This window comes from Pleurodeles waltl, chromosome 1_2 (assembly GCF_031143425.1).
Source record: "Pleurodeles waltl isolate 20211129_DDA chromosome 1_2, aPleWal1.hap1.20221129, whole genome shotgun sequence".
In the NCBI taxonomy this organism is placed as follows: domain Eukaryota; kingdom Metazoa; phylum Chordata; class Amphibia; order Caudata; family Salamandridae; genus Pleurodeles; species Pleurodeles waltl.
The window spans coordinates 77695675-77712558 of record NC_090437.1 but is presented as its reverse complement, the minus strand read 5'-3'; the positions used below and the strand labels follow the sequence as shown (position 1 = coordinate 77712558).

The window sequence follows — 16884 nt, the reverse complement described above, 5'->3', positions numbered from 1 at the left end:
TCGTCGGTAAACGCAGTGGGGTCGTTTTGGAAAGCTGTCCATCATCCTGGTAAGAGGCGGGAATTCCAATACCTACTACGAGTGTAGACGGGGCGTGGCTCAGCGGGCGGAGCTTACAGGTGCTTTATAAAGGGAGAACCTTCAACTCTGTTTCTCCAGGAGAGGAGGATAGAACCCGCGCGTCACAGTCAGATACAGATTACGCTCCAGTACATCATCAATTCACCTCCAGGAAGGATTCTAGATTGTTTTCTGCTTTGGAATCTCTGAGCGCACAGCCTTGCTTTATCTTTGCCAAGCCCAAGAATTAGGGTGGCTTGTCCTTTCCAGCAGCTGGGCTTCAACTGGGGCACCTGCTACATTTATATTTGTAAGTGCTTCCTTTAAGGTTTAGTGTCTGGAAAATGAGCATCGTGGCCTACCCAACCGGAGTATTTTCTACGAGTAAGTCAGTAAGCGTTACCGAGCATGTTTTAAATGCCCTGTTTATATTGTACATTGAGGCTACGTGATGGACCAAGGGAGAAACGTCTCCAGCAACCGTGTGTGCCTTTGGCAATGTGATTGTTACTAGTGCGTCTTTGTGGATATGTGCTCCTGCGCATCAACAACGCACCACCGGAATCGTCGGTAAACGCAGTGGGGTCGTTTAGGAAAGCTGTCCATCTTCCTGGTAAAAAGCGGGAATTCTTTTACCTACTACGAGTGTAGACGGGGCGTGGCTCAGCGGGCGGAGCTTACAGGTGCTTTATAAAGGGAGAACCTTCAACTCTGTGTCTCCAGGAGAGGAAGATAGAAACCGCGCGTCACAGTCAGATACAGATTACGCTCCAGTACATCAATACACCTCCAGGAAGGATTCTAGATTGTTTTCTGCTTTGGAATCTCTGAGCGCACAGCCTTGCTTTATCTTTGCAAAGCCCAAGACTTAGGGTGGCTTGTCCTTTCCAGAAGCTGAGCTTCAACTGGGGCACCTGCTACGTTTATATTTCTAAGTGCTTCCTGTTGAGGTTTAGTGTCTGTAAAAAGAGTATTGTGCAATAATGCATAATACTAATGCTCTATTTGTGGTAGTGTGGTCTAGCAGTTAGGCTTATCAGAGGGTAATGTTAAGCATCTGTTGTACACACACACAAGCAATAAGTGAAACCACTCAATGACTTAACTCCAGGCCAATAGGTTTTTATACAGAAAAATATTTTGTTTATTTTTCGAACCACAAGATTCATTTAGCAGGTAAATCCATTAAATGAAAGGTACTTTGCACAGTAAGAGTTAGGACTTTGAATAAAATCGATATTGTACACAGTTTTCATTAAAAAGGCAAAAAGCTATTTTAAAAGTGGACAGTGCAATTTTCAACAGTTCCTGGAGGAGATAAGTACAGTACAGTTTCAGAGGTAAGTACCACACTTACGGGTTCAGTCTCCGGGAAATAGGTAGCCCACCGTTGGGGATTCAAGTCAACCCCAAACAACCAGCAGAAGCAACACAGGGCCGGTCAGGTGCAGAGGTCAAATACGAGCCAAAATAACGTGGGCGCCTAAGGCGACAGGGGGTACTCTGGTTCCAGTCTGCTTGCAGGTAAATACCCACGCTGTCGGAGAGCAGACCAAGGGGGTTTGGAGGAGTACTGGAGGGGCCCCAAGTAGGCACAAAAACCACACCCTCAGCAGAACAGGGGCAGCCGGGTGCAGTGCGCAAACAGGGTATCGGGATCTAAATAGAGCTCTATGGAGGGACCCGGGGTTCACTTCGGCGTTGCAGACAGGGCACATGGAGGTCCTGGGGATTCCCTCTGCAGGCGTTGTCGTGGGGGTGCAGAGGGGTCAGCCCAGGGTGGACACGTTGGAGTCACCTGGGGGCCCTCTCTGGATAGTTGGTTTCTCTGGACACAGGCCGGAGGCATCAGGTGCAGAGTAGTAGGGACTCACGCTTCTGGAGTGAGGTGGGAGTCCCTTTAATGACAGGTGCCTTTTCTTCTGGTTCAGCAGAGCCGCTGTCCACAAGAGTTCTTAGTCCTCATTGTTGCAGGCAGTCCCCTGGAGGCTTTTCAGGGGTCGCTGGTCCTGTAGAACACGTCGCTTTTTGGTTGCAGGATACAGGCCGGTAGGGCTGGGGCCAAGTCAGTTGTCTCCTCTTTTCTGCGGGGTTTTCAGCTCGGCAGTCCTTGTGAGGTCGTGAGAAATCTGATGATCTGGGCTCACGGTCACCCCTAAATACTAAATTTAGGGGTGTGTCTGGGTCAGGGGGCAGTAGCCAATGGCTACTGTCCCTGAGTTTGGCTACACCCTCCTGCCCACTCCCTCTGGGGAGGGGCGCACATACCTATCACTATTGGCCCTACTCCTCCAAAGCAAGATAGAGAATTTCTCAAGGAGGGGGTCACTTCAACTCTGGTCACCTTAGGGGGTGGAACTGGCTGCAGGGGTGGTGACTCCTTGTTTTTCTCATTATCCCGCTGGACTTGCCCCCAAAAGTGGGGGCTCGTCCAGTGGGGAGGGCATCTCCACTGGCTGGAGTGCCCTGGGGGCACTGTAACACCAGGCCCGAGCCTTTGAGGCTCACTGCTAGGTATTACAGTTCCTGCAGGGGGAAGGTGTGAAGCACCTCCACCCAGGGCAGGCTTTGCTTCTGGCCTCATAGCAGAACGGCTCTCACCCCAGGGGGTCAGAAACTCGTCTGGAAGTGACAGGCTAGCACAGACCAGTCAGTCTTACACTAGCAGTTGGGCTATCATACAGGGGGCATCTCTAAGATGCCCTCTGTGTGCATTTTTCAATAAATCACACTGGCATCCGTGTGGGTTTATTGTGCTGAGAAGTTTGATACCAAACTTCCCAGTATTCAGTGTAGCCATTATAGAACTGTGGAGTTCGTTTTTGACAAACTCCCAGACCATATACTTAATATGGCCACGCTGTACTTAGTATATCTAAGAATGGACTTCGACACTGTAGGGGCATATTGCTCATGCAGCGATGCCCTCACCTGTGGTATAGTGCACCCTGCCTTAGGGCTGTAAGGCCTGATAGAGGGGTGCCTTACCTACGCCACAGGCAGTGTTTTGTGGGCATGGCACCCTGAGGGGGATGCCATGTCGACTTTGCCTTTTTCTCCCCACCAACACACACCATCAGCAATGGCAGTGTGCATGTGTTAGGTGAGAGGTCCCTTAGGGTAGTACAACACATGCTGCAGCCCATAGGGACCTTCCCTGGTCGCAGAGCCCTTGGTACTGCTGTTACGTTTTTACAAGGGACATTGTCTGTGTGCCAGGGGTGTGCCAATTGTGTAAACAATGGTACATTTTTTGTGAAAGAAGACTGGTGCTGGGGCCTGGTCAGCAGGGTACCAGCACACTGTCAAGTCAGCATCAATATCAAGCAAAAAAGTCCGGGGGGTGGAGGGAGGTTTGGGGCGGTTGGGGGTAACTGCAACAAGGAGCCATTTTCCTACAAGCACCCATCCAGAGAGGTAAGTTTTTGCACCGCCTTCCCTTTCTTCGCACCCACATACCCGACAAAGTTGATCGACCTCTTGGAAATATTTTGCACAATTTAGATAGAATGCCAATGCTCTTTTTGGATCCAGACGGTGGAGTCTCTCCTCGTGAGAAGGAAGTGGGGGTGTGCAAAAGTAGGCAAGGTGATGGACTGGCCTACATGATTAGGCGTAACAACCTTGGTAAGGAAGGAAGCCTTAGTGCGCAACACCACTTTGTCAGGGTGTACAGACAAGAATGGAGGCTTTGAAGAAAGAGCTTGAAGCTCACTCACTCTGTGAGCAGAAGTGATGGCAACAAGAAAGACAGTTTCGAAAATGAGGAGCCATGAAGGGCAATTGTGCATCGGCTCAAAGGAAGTACACATTAAGTAAGAAAGGACAAGATTGAGGTCCCAATGAGGCATGATAAATGGAGCGGAAGGATATAAATGGGTGAGACCTTTAAGGACTCGATTGACAATAGGAGATTTAAAGAGTAAGGGCTGATAAGGTAGCCTAAGAAAGGCCGAAATGGTTGATAAATACCCTTTAGGGTGCCCAAAGAGCAGCCCTGCAGGGCCAAAGAAAGAATGAACAAAATGACCTCAGATATAGAGGCAGAGAGGGGGATCAACAGATTTGTAGGTACACCATGCCACAAATTTATGCCGACAGGCGTATACCGTTTTGGTAGAGGGACGCCTGGCTGCCAAGATAACATTGCAGAGTTTGGGTGGTAGATCAAAAGTCGGCAACTACCACTGCTCAATCTCCACGCTTTAAAGCAGAGATTGGACAGGTTCAGGTGGGGAACCATTCCCTGTTGCTGCAATATAAGGTCCGCCCGAAGAGGCAGTCTGAGTGGAGGATCGGGGGCCATGCTCAATAGCTCTGGATACCATACTCTGTATCCAGTAAATAACCTTATTAAGTCTAGACTCTTGGTCCTCAACAGACCTGGGTGGCAACTTTGGGACATTGCTTAGGAAAAGAGTGTTGGCTCTGTGTCTGGGACCAATACTATTAGGAGTCCCGCCTAAAGCACTATTTGTTCTTCGAGAAGGAAAAATGCAAGCTGGATCCTTAATTTGATGGTTGTCAAATAACTTCCTATTGGTTGACAGAGGGCTATCCCTATTTATCGGTAAATTGGAAGTAGGATTTTGCCTTGAAGCAGACTGACGGTTCAATGGGGCAAAGAGGCTTCCAATAGGATCTTCCCCGTTCCTTGTCTTGTCTCCGCCGAGGGGGATACTATTGCACCCAGTGAGTATATTTCTAGGGTTCATAATATAGGAAGGTATACTACCTTCAGCGACCCTCCTATGGGATCCAGCTCTCTGGGCGTGATTAATTAGCCCCTCACGTGCTTTAGTATTAAATGTAGCAGAATCAGCTGCCAAAGTCCCACCTGCCCCTTCTGCCTCTGTCTTCTGGCAAATGCATCCCGATAGTTTGGCCATATTCCCCTGTAGCAGTTTAGTTAGCTGCAAGACTAGATTCTTAATTTTGTCTACTCTCTGGAGAATTAAGGGCAATTTAGCTGCATTGTCAGACACATCAGAACACATGTCAGTAGTAATAGGCAGGGAAGAGGCAGCTTCAATAGCCCTAGCAGCTGTAAGAGGGTCGTGGACCTCAATCACAGCGCTTCCCTCAGACAGAAGCTCGAAACGATTTTTGCATGGAATATTAGGGACCAGCCTTATCTCCGGACTCAATGGTAGGGGTGTGCGTTCCATTTCCTCCATGTGCAAAATCTCCTGGGTTTGAAAGTGATTGGAGATACTGCTACCAGTCACGATACCCTGCAGGAAAGAGGGAGCAGTGGCATTAACAGCGGATGATTTCCCTGCACAATCTGATGAACCCCCAGTATTTACTGGTCGAGCTTCCCTATTCTTGATAAAAAACTCCTGAATCGTTTTAGGTTGGAGTGGAGGCTTCTTCAAGGGCAAAAGGCCATGAGTGCCTAGTTCGCTATTAAGTATAGCCTCTACCTCCTCGAAAAGTTGATCAATCTCATCGAGTGATTTCGATTCCCCTTGGGCAGGTTTAATAGTTGTTTTCCTAGGTCGTTTTTTCTGCTTTTTTATACCTTCCAGTGGAGCCGGCGGGCCAACAGCCTTCCTTTTCCCCATAATTCTAAATAAAAACAGCAGATACAAATAATTAGAGCTGAGGTTGTTACCGGACTCTTGGCAGCAAAACGATCCTTCTAGCAGGTATGTTGTGGTTTGTGTCAAATCAGGTCCCAGAATCTGAGTAACAGAATAGAGAGACGGAGCCCAGCCCGGCCTCAGACGATCAAAGACAGGCGTAGACGGGCCCTATGTTTGAGAAGGTGTCCGGGTGGGTAGATAGTTATCAACCACTGCCCAGGGGCCTTGGGAGTCTGGATAAGAATGATATAATTCAGGCCGACCTCCTTTGGCCACACGATGTGGGTTGACAAGGCTCCTTCTTTTCAACAACTCCTTGGCAACAACGTGCTTCCTGTGTATGAAAGGGGGGTGGCCCAGCCCGGCCTCTTGTCACTTCCCCCGGACTCCTGGCCAATCAGCGCGTCCCGCGACGGCGGGAGCGCTCTTCCAATTTAAAGGGCTCCTGCCCTGCCTCTCGTCACTTCCCCCGGACTCCTGGCCAATCAGCGCGTCCCGCGACGGCGGGAGCGCTCTTCCAATTTAAAGGGCTCCTGCCCTGCCTCTCGTCACTTCCCCCGGACTCCTGGCCAATCAGCGCGTCCCGCGACGGCGGGAGCGCTCTTCCAATTTAAAGGGCTCCTGCCCTGCCTCTCGTCACTTCCCCCGGACTCCTGGCCAATCAGCGCGTCCCGCGACGGCGGGAGCGCTCTTCCAATTTAAAGGGCTCCTGCCCTGCCTCTCGTCACTTCCCCCGGACTCCTGGCCAATCAGCGCGTCCCCTTTCAATTATACGTTCGGACATTCAAAAAACAGAAAGATGGAGTCCCCCTGGGTCAAACCTCGATGTAATCATGATTGTGTTCCACGATAAATTCTTGGCAGACCAACTTATTGACTCTGTTGAACGCAAGGGACAACACAAAGAGCTAAAAGGAGGAGGCATCAGGCTGGCCGCTAATTTAATTGACCCAAAACAGACTCCTGTGTTTGTCCCAATTGCTAATACCAATGAGAGAGGCTCTAGGGAAGAAGGCGTCTTTCTGCATCCGGGGCATGTATGACTGTCTGCCCAGGAAGCCGCCTATCAGGATAATCTAGTGGCACCTTCAATAGACAAATTAGAGAAGTACCTTGCTATCGAGTCGAACTATAAGGATGTTCCATCCCCTAAACATGGGGCTGCATTGGGAACTAATGGGTTATCCATTATGACTTGGAATCTTGCGGGCCTTGCTAGGAAATTGGATGATGTGGACTGGGTTACCTATATAAAGTCACAAGATGTGTGTCTCTTTCAAGAAACTTGGGCCGAGGGCCAACCAAGCATGGATGGGTTTCTTTCATTTAATATCCCTGCACTGCCTTCAGAGAAAGCAACTGGTCGCGCAAAAGGGGGTCTTTTAATCCTTTTAAATTCAAAGCTCCAATGTGACTAAGGTTTTAGAATTTGATTGTCCCGACTTGATGGGTTTACAAATTTCTTTTAATCAAAATTTTAACATAATCTTAATTAATGTTTACGCCCGTTCTGTTGCACGTGGTACAGAATCACACATTTTAACTTTACTCTTTGACTTTTTAGACACGCTACAAACTAATTCCTACTTAATTATTGCAGGGGATGTAAATTGCACTTTCGAACCCTCAGCGTTTCTTAGTGATTTAACTGCGGATGAGGACGAATTATGGGGTATTGCACAATTGGATGGTGATAGTTATCATCCACGCTCTCGTGTAGCAACTCAGCTTGCTACACTATGCTTAAAGTTTGGCCTAAGGGCCTGTAATGGTCGAACTCCTTCTGATTTAAACTTGGCACCGACATTCCTACGAGGTTCTGTGGCCAGCGTAATTGATTATTTTCTGGTGGATGTGCGTCTTTGGCCATTGCTGCTAGATATGAGGGTAGATTCAAGATGCGAGAGTGATCACTTTCCATTGTTGCTCACCCTTGCTGGGAATATCTTTGGTAGAACCTTGAATATGCAAACATCAATGGCCCCTCCCCCTATTTTAAACAATGCTTATACAAAGGTGAAGTGGCCAAAAGTCATGTCAAACCCCTATTTGCTATGTAAGATCTACCAAGTGTTCTTAGATAATCTGTCAGCCTATGAAGACTTCGAACCAGAAGCCATTCCACTTCTTGATATTCACGAAGATATGATGGTTAAACTTCAAAGTGTCTTTTATAAAAAGGTAGCCACGGCAAACCGGCAATATGGGGGTTCACCTAACAGCAGTTGGTTTAATGATGCATGCATGAGGGCTAAGACTGAGTTAAGGAAGGCTATACTGGCCGGGTATACGGGGGCAATCAAACAAGCAAGATTCACGTATAAAAAGATAATCCTACAATCAAAGCTTGGGAAGATGCTATTTGGCAGGACTTGCTAGATGCTACTAAAACAAACAACAATACGCTTTTTTGGGAACTGCTGACTAAGCACGAGAGAGGGGGTAGGTTTATACAAAGGAACCATATTCAACCTGGTACCTGGGTGGATCATTTCTCTCTCTTGTACGAAGGAACTGCCTCCACCGGGACTGTCGATTGTGAGAAAGTGGGACTATACCCCCCAATTTCACCCAATGCTAACCTTGCCACTTCTCCGTCCAGTGGGAATCTATTTAACTCTGAAAGCTATATTTGCTTTTCTCTAGAAGAAACTGCAGACGCCATTAAATCTCTAAAGACAGGTAAAGCCCCAGGCCCTGATAAAATTCCAGGTGACCTTTATAAATCAGAGTTACCCATCTGGACCTGGTATATTAATATGCTGTCAAACAAAATCGCAAAAGGACAGATCCCTGAGACGTGGAAGGGTGCAGAAATCATTCCAATATATAAAAAGGGCAACGTAAATCTTCCAATTAACTACAGACCGGTCAGTTTAATTGACAACCTACAAAAAATTTTTGCAAAACAATTGTTAGTTAGACTGACGAGTTGGGTGACGGAGCAGCAGATCCTATCACCACTTCAGGCAGGGTTCCGCTCTAGAGTTAGCACGGTTGACCAGGTATTTAGGTTGACCGTGCTACACTGGAAATATGTAGTCTTGGCAAAGCAAACACTATATGTCACTTTTGTAGACCTGCGCTCTGCCTTTGACCTGGTCCCTAGAGACAAGCTTTGGGGAGTGCTACACAAAAGAGGGGCACCATCTGATATCATTCATTTATTAACACGTATGCATGAAGGCACATACGCTCAAGTAAGATGGGGTAACCAAGGCGAACTGACTAACAAGTTTCCCATTAAAAGAGGTGTTCGTCAGGGATGTGTCCTAGCGCCACTTTTGTTTTCTTTATTCATTAACGAGGTGGTCCAAGAACTCATGACATGCCAGAATGATGCTCCCAGCTTAGGCAATCAGAAAATCCCAATTCTTCTTTTTGCGGATGACTCTCTATTGATCTCAAAGACCCCTATGGGGCTGCAAATTCTTGTGGATAGATTTAAATCATTCTGCTGGAATTTTGGTTTAGAGCTGAACTCGAAGAAAACAAAATTGATGGTGCTTCGCTCTGGCTCTCGTAAGAAGTGTACGATCAGGTTAGATGGAGCTATTTTGGACCAGGTTAGCTCTATCGACTACTTGGGTGTGAGGCTTACAGACTCACTCCTCTGGGACGAACAAGTCGGTAAGAGTGGCGGGCTTTTGCAACATCGGGCAGCATCCATATTACGCCTTTACAGGAATACGATCGCTAAAGTTGTGTCTCCAGCAGTAAAGATCTATGTGGCTAAGGCACAAGGTGCTGCTGTTTATGGTGCAGAGATTTGGGGCATGACAGATAGCAGTAGGATAACTAAAATTGAGAATAGCTTTGCTCGGGCTCTATGTGCTTGTCCCACTAGCACCCCATTAACCCCCCTTTTTTTAGATCTAGGGCTTAAACGTATAGCCGATTTGATTATCTTACGGCCCCTACTATATTGGGTGAGGCTTTGGGTAGTTCCTGAACTGGCTATATATAAGTCTTCCCTATTAGAATTGTTAAAAACCTCTAACTCCATGTCCATACCATGGATCAAACACGTATCTAGTTGGTTTTGCATGCTAGGACTGAGGAACTTCTGGGAGAATCCCCAGCAACTTGTGAAGCCCCATGTAAAAGTATTGAAGAGAGCTTACTGGTCCCACATATGTAATAATTACATTTCTCAGAAATCGAATGGTCATTTAACTAACTCGTTTATTGATTTTAAATGGTACCCTGAGTTTGAACCATACTTAGATACAATACCTGATTTGTTAGGCAAAAGTTTGTATGCCAGATTTCGATTTGGAACATTACCCCTGAAGGCCTTAACGAGCAGATGGGGACCTAAGTCAAGCTCTGATACCTGTCCTGTATGTGGCATTCCTTCCGAAACAGTAGAACATTTTATGTTTTTTTGTCCCGCCTATTCAATCCCAAGGTTTAAATGGATATATAAAATCTGTAGGGAATTGAATTTAAGGAAATGTTTTTTAGCTTTGCGGATCTTAAAAAGCCAGAATTCAAATGTGACAATTTACGCAGTAAGTAAGTTTTTAGCAATAGCATGGCGCATACGCACTTTTTATTTACAATGAGTTGAAATTGTTTTAAGACGGGCAAACATGGATCATTCTTTTTTTAAATTTTTCTATGACATTATGGTTTATATTATTATATTATATTGTATTGTATTGTATTGCTTTGATGGTCTGTTGGCCGAATAAAGCTTATGTGAAACACACCATACTCTGTGCCATTCCGAAGCCACCAAGATAACTTGGGCCCGGTCGTTCTTGAGATGTTGAACCACCAGGGTAATGCCCTGATGTTCCATCCGTGTCCAGAGGCGTAGTGCCTCCTGACAAAGGGTCCAGGACCCTACCCCGCCCTTTTTGTTGCAGTACCACATGGCGGTAGTGTTGTCCATGAACACTTGCACTACTTTCCCTTTGAGAGAGGGAAGAAATGCTTTCAACGCAAGCCTGACTGCCCGGAGCTCTAGAAGATTGACAGAGCCCAGACTCCGCTAGAGACCAGAGGCCTCTAATCTCCGCCTCTCCCATGTGGCCGCCCCAACCCGGAAGTGACGCATCTGTCACTATGTATAGATCTGGCTGGGGAAGGGAGAGGGATCAGCCGTGGACCCAATGCGGCTATGAAAGCCACCACTGCAGTTCTCTCGCAGTCCTCTGAGATCTGGACCATGTCAGAGAGATTTCCCTCATGCTGCGCCCACTGGAACTTGAAGTCCCACTGCAGAGCCTGCATATAACATGTGGCATGTGTTACTAGCAGGGTGCAGGAGGCCATGAGGCCCAGCAGTCTCTGAGTCAGTCTCACCGGAACCAATGACCAAGGCTGAAAGATCTGAATCATAGCACGAATATCTTGGACTCGCTTTTTGGGCGGATAAGCCCAAAACTGCACTGTGTCCAGAACAGCTCCGATGAAAGGGAGCATCTGAGAGGGAATCAGGTGTGACTTCAAAATGTTAATAGTGAACCCCAGTGTGTGCAGGAGGCTCGCCGTAGTCTGAAGGTGGTAGATGACTTTCTGGGGCGAGTACACCTTCAATAGCAAGTCGTCTAGGTAGGGGAAGACGAAAGCCCCTAACCTGCGCCGATGAGCTGCAACCACCACCATCACTTTCATGAACACCCAAGGAGCTCTAGTAATGCCGAAGGGTAGCACAGTAAACTGATAGTGCTCGTGACCTATCACAGGTAACATCTGTGGGCAGGCAGGATGCGAATGTGGAAATAAGCATCATGCAAGTCCAACCATACCATCCAGTCTCCTGGGTCTAAGGCAGACAGGACCTGAGCCAGGGTGAGCATTTTGAATTTCTCCTTCTTGAGGAAGTAATTGAGGTCCCAAAGGTCTAGGATAGGACGCAGGCCCTTGTCCTTTTTCGGCACCAGAAAATAGCAAGAATAACAACCACGACCTACTTCTGGCACCAGGGACCTTCTCTATGACTCCCTTGGCCAAGAGTGCCGCAACTTCCTGGCAGAGAAGTGCCAAATGATCCTCCGGAAGATGTCGGACTGATGGAGGCATGGCTGGTGGGGTAGATTCGAGGGTGCGGGAATAGCCCTTTTGAACTATCTGCGAAACCCACCTGTCTATAGTTGTAGGAAAATGCCACTGTTGGCATGGTTACCCCCTAACATTTTGCCTTTTGTTGAAGCTAGTTATGATTGAAAGTGTGCTGGGACCATGCTACCCAGGCCCCAGCACCAGTGTTCTTTCCCTAAAACTGCACCTTTTCCTCCACAATTGGCACAACCCAGGCACACAGATAAGTTGCTTGTAAATGGTACCCCTGGTACCAAAGGCCCTCTGGCCAGGGAAGGTCTCTAAGGGCTTCAGCATGTATTATGCCACCCTGGGAACCCCTCACTCAGCACATGCACACTGCCTCACAGCTTGTGTGTGCTGGTGGGGAGAAAATGACTAAGTCGACATGGCACTCCCCTCAGCGTGCCATGCCCACAACCCACTGCCTGTGGCATAGGTAAGTCACCCCTCTAGCAGGCCTTACAGCCCTAAGGCAGGGTGAACTATACCACAGGTAATGGCATAGCTGCATGAGCACTATGCCCCTACAGTGTCTAAGCCAATTCTTAGACATTGTAAGTGCAGGATAGCCATCAAGAGTATATGGTCTGGGAGTCTGTCAAACACGAACTCCACTGTTCTATAATGGCTACACTGAATTCTGAGAAGTTTGGTATCAAACTTCTCAGCACAATAAATCCACACTGATGCCAGTGTGGGATTTATTGAGAAATGCCCACAGAGGGCATCTTAGAGATGCCCCCTGTATACCAGCCCAACTACTAGTGCTAGGCTGACCAGTTTCTGCCAGCCTGCCACATCCAGATGGGGTTCTGGCCACATGGGGTGAGTGCCGTCGTCACTCTGCGGCCAGGAACAAGGCCTGTACTGGGTAGAGGTGCTTCACACCTACCCCTGCAGGAACTAACATCTGACGGTGAGCCTCAAAGGCTCAAGCCTGGTGTTACAGCGCCCAAGGACACTCCAGCTAGTGGAGATGCCCACCCACTGGACACAGCCCCCACTTTTGGCGGCAAGTCCAGAGGAGATAAGGGAAAACAAGGAGGGGTACCCCTCCAGCCAGGACAGCCCCTAAGGTGTCCTGAGCTGAGGTGACCCCTGCCTTAGAAAATCCTCCATCTTGCTTTGGAGGATTTCCCCCAATAGGATTAGGGATGTGCCCCCCCACCTCCCCACAGAGAAGAGGCACAAGGAGGGTGTAGCCACCTTCAGGGACAGTAGCAATTGGCTACTGCCCTTCAACCCTAAACACACCCCTAAAATTGAGTATTTAAGGGTGACCCTGAACCCACGAAAACAGTTTTTCCTGACGACCTAAAGAAGAAGGGCTGCCGACCTGAAAGCCCTGCAAAGACAACGGAGACAACTGACTTGGCCCCAGCCCTACCGGCCTGTCTCCAGACTCGAAGAACCTGCAACAGCAATGCATCCAGCGGGACCTGCGACCTCTGCCGACTCAGAGGACTGCTCTGCAACCCAAAGGACCAAGAAACTCCTGAGGACAGCAGCTCTGTCTAATCTACAAAGAAGAAACCATCTTTAAAGGGACTCCAGCCTCACTCCGGAAGCGTGAGTCCCCAACACGCTGCACCCGACACACCTGGCTCGTGTCCAGAAGAACCAACACTGCATCGAGGACCCCCAGGTGACTCCAACAACGTGAAAACCCTGAGATGACCTCCCTGCACGCCCACAGCAACGCCAACAGAGAATCCAGAGTCTCCCCCTCACCGCGACTGCCCGGTAACAAAGAACCAGACGCCTGGAAGAAGCACTACACCCACAACCCCCAGGCCTGAGAGAAACCAACTACCAGTGCATGAGTGACCAGCAGGCAGCCCTCATCGTTGCACAGTCATTGGCTGGCCCGAGAAGCCCCACTGTGCCCTGCCTGCATCGCCAAAATGACCCCCGGGTCCCTCCATTGCTTTCAATGCAAAACCCGACACCTACTTTGCACACTGGACCCGGCCGCCCCTGTGCCGCTGAGGGTGTATTTTGTGTGCCGGTTTGTGAGCCCCCTCCCACCCCCCCCAGTGCTCTACAAAACCCCCCTGGTCTGCCCCCCGAGGATGCAGGTACCTACCTGCTAGCAGACTGGAACCGGAGCACCCTAGTCTCCATAGGCGCCTATGTTATTTTGGCACTACTTTGACCTCTGCACCTTACCAGCCCTGTGTTGCTGGTGCTGTGTGTTTGGGGTTGACTTGAACCCCCAACGGTGGGCTGCCTAAGCCCCGGAGACTGAACTTGTAAGCGCTTTACTTACCTGCTAAACTAACTTGTACCTCCAAGGAACTGTTGATTTTTTTCAGTGTCGACTTTTAAATAGCTTATTGCCATGTTTGCCAAAACTGTGTACATTACTGTTTTACTTCAAAGTTCAATACTTACCTATGCCAAGTACCTTATAATTTATGTATTTACTCAAATTCTGAATCTTGTGGTTCTAAAATAAAGAAAAAATATTTTTCTACATAAAAACCTATTGGCCTGGAGTGAAGTCTGAGTTTGTGTTCTCATTTATTGCCTGTGTGTACAACAAATGCTTAACACTACCCTCTGATAAGCCTACTGCTCAACCACACTACCACAAAATAGAGCATTAGTACTATCTAATTTTGCCTCTATCAACCTCTAAGGGGAACCCTTGGACTCTGTGCACACTATCTCACTTTGAGATCGTATATGCAGAGCCAACGTCCGACAAAAATGATGTATTCCTCGTGGGGCAGGTGATGGCAAATTCTGCCGACAACTGGATCGGAGTGAGGGGACGGACTAGGAGGGTTTGGAGGCTGCAGCCGGGGCAGAGGCGGACTGGGCAGACCTCTGGTTCCCTGTCCCACGTGGGATTCCGCGTCCCCGGCCACGGAACGGCTGAACAGCATGGGTGGCACAGTGGCTGGGTTGGGGTCGGGACAGGGAGCCCCTTCCGTGGCCACAAAAGGGGCTAAAGGCACTGTTGGGGGTGAGGGGCAGCAGAGAGGCCAAGGGACTGAGCTGTATACCGGGAGTCCTCAAACCTCTCCAAGGCCGAGTCCCCCTTGTCTCCAAAGAGACGGGAGCCATCAAAGGGCATGTACATTAGAGACTGTTGGACATCCCCCGAAAAACCAGAAGTACGCAACCAGGCGTGGCGTCTCAAGGCGTGGCGTCTCAAGGCCACCGTCGTAGCAACCAATCTGTCCAGAGAGGCAGTCGTGTCTAGCTCAGATCGGATTGTGAACTTCGCTGCATCATCTCTCCCATCAGTGACAGCTTGGGAGACAATAGCACGGGCCTCCTCTGGCCTCTGTGGCAGAACTTGCAGGACCATATCCCACGGAAAGTGGGTATAGTGGCCCAAAAGGCATGTAGTGTTCACAGACCGCAGTGCGAGACTGGAGGAAGGAAACTTCTTCCCAAATTGTTCCAGCCTTTTTGATTCCATATCCGAGGGTGTGGTAGGGAATGTGCCTGAGGAAGAGGAAGCCTGGATGAGTAGACTCTCAGGAGTGGTGTGTTGAGATAGGAATTTAAGGTCGTTTGGGGCGGGCTGACAGCGGCATGCGATAGTCCTGTTCACAGGAGCCCCTGTGTTGCGTTTGGAACAAGTACCCAAGAGGACATCGGTGAGGGCCTCATTGAATGGCAGAAGGGGCTCAGATGTGGAAGCCCCTAGCTGAAGCACTTCCGTCAGGAGATGTGACCTGACCTGTAGAGTAGGCAGCTCAAGGCCAAGGAGTTCAGCCGCCCTACTGACCACCATAGAATAATTTGCTGCCTCTGTCGTAGCCACGGTAGGAGGAGACCGAATGCCTGCGCCTGGAGACGTGTCCAGGCCACCGGCCTCACCCAACTCCTGTGCTCAGTCCATGTTAGGGTCATCCTCGTATTTATAAGGGTCCAGGGACCCTTCCAATCCTTCCCCGAATTCGTACCCATAAGGAAAAGGGTGCAAATCCGACCTGGGGTGAGTATGCCCCAAAGAAGAAAGAGGCGGCATCAGCCGACGCCATTCCGACTCAGTCATCACGGATGAGGATCGGGGTGGACATCGATGGTGGGCACCACTGACGTCGGGGCCATCGACAATCGAACCGGTGCCGGGGAAGGTCTCAGTGGTACGACCAGCCGGATCGGCAGGCAGATCCAGAGGGGACCCCGGTGGCTGGAGTCTAAGCCGCCAGTGCGGAAACTGAAGGTCCCGACCAAACACCTTGGGCCCAAAGGCGCCATATCGGGGCGACATGCCTAGAAATTAGGTGCATGGCCTCATAAAACTCCTTTTATTGGTCATGGGTCGCTCCGGCTCCCGGAAATTCAGGGAACCACGGATCGGACTCAGAAGCAGGCTCCGAAGACTGAGGCCTCAAGTGTTGACGCTCCTTCCGCGTCTTAACAGCCGAGCAACAGGGTGAAGTTGAGGGTGACAGGACCGCTTCAACAACGACTTCTTACCTGTGCCCGAAGACTTGGAGGAAGAATGGTGGTGGCTCCGTGAGCAGTCTCAAGACCTTCCCCTCAAGCAAGACCAGGACCTACACAGAGTCGAGCGCTGTGCCGCCATGGAGCTTGAGGGACAGCTCCCTCAAGGCCTTCAGGTGCATGGCCCGCCACTCTGAGCACGACTTCGGGTTGTGGTTGTGCTCCAAGCACCTCAAACAGACCCGATGCGGATCAGTCACCGACATCATGCGGTGACAGTCCTTGCACTGCTTGAAACCGGTCTTCGGGGACATCGATGCACCAAAAACTCACCAAAAAAACTCGACAAAACAGTCGCACTCGGTCAAAAAGAGACAGGGTAAGCTCTCTCTTGATCAGTGTGTGGCACGGAAAGAAAAGAACTGACGACACTGCGCTGATGCTGCGTCCGTGTACTACTCCAGACGTCATCACGACCGTTACTACACAGACGCCCGCGGAGTCGCCTGACGCGCAAGGGCATTCCTCGAAGAAAAAAATAAAATAAAAAAATCACTGAATCCAGTATGACGCCTGGGGGGAAAATCCTAAGGTAAGGAATCCGCAAACAGAGGTCTATCAGATCTCTGCAAATATGATCAAGTAATTCAGGGACTCATATCACCAACGGATGAAAAAATTATTGTGCAAATCAAATGTTTGGTCCATGAAATTCTTTTACTGGGCACGCCACAGTCTCTGGACATTTGTTTTAATAATGAATGACCATGAA

General features: G+C 49.2%; 1 protein-coding gene across 1 annotated transcript in view; it reads right to left on the bottom strand.

Annotated features, from left to right (window-relative positions):
* NCBP1 (nuclear cap binding protein subunit 1) overlaps positions 1 to 16884 on the bottom strand; it is a 511810-nt gene that overhangs the window by 110878 nt on the left and 384048 nt on the right. The window lies entirely within an intron of this gene.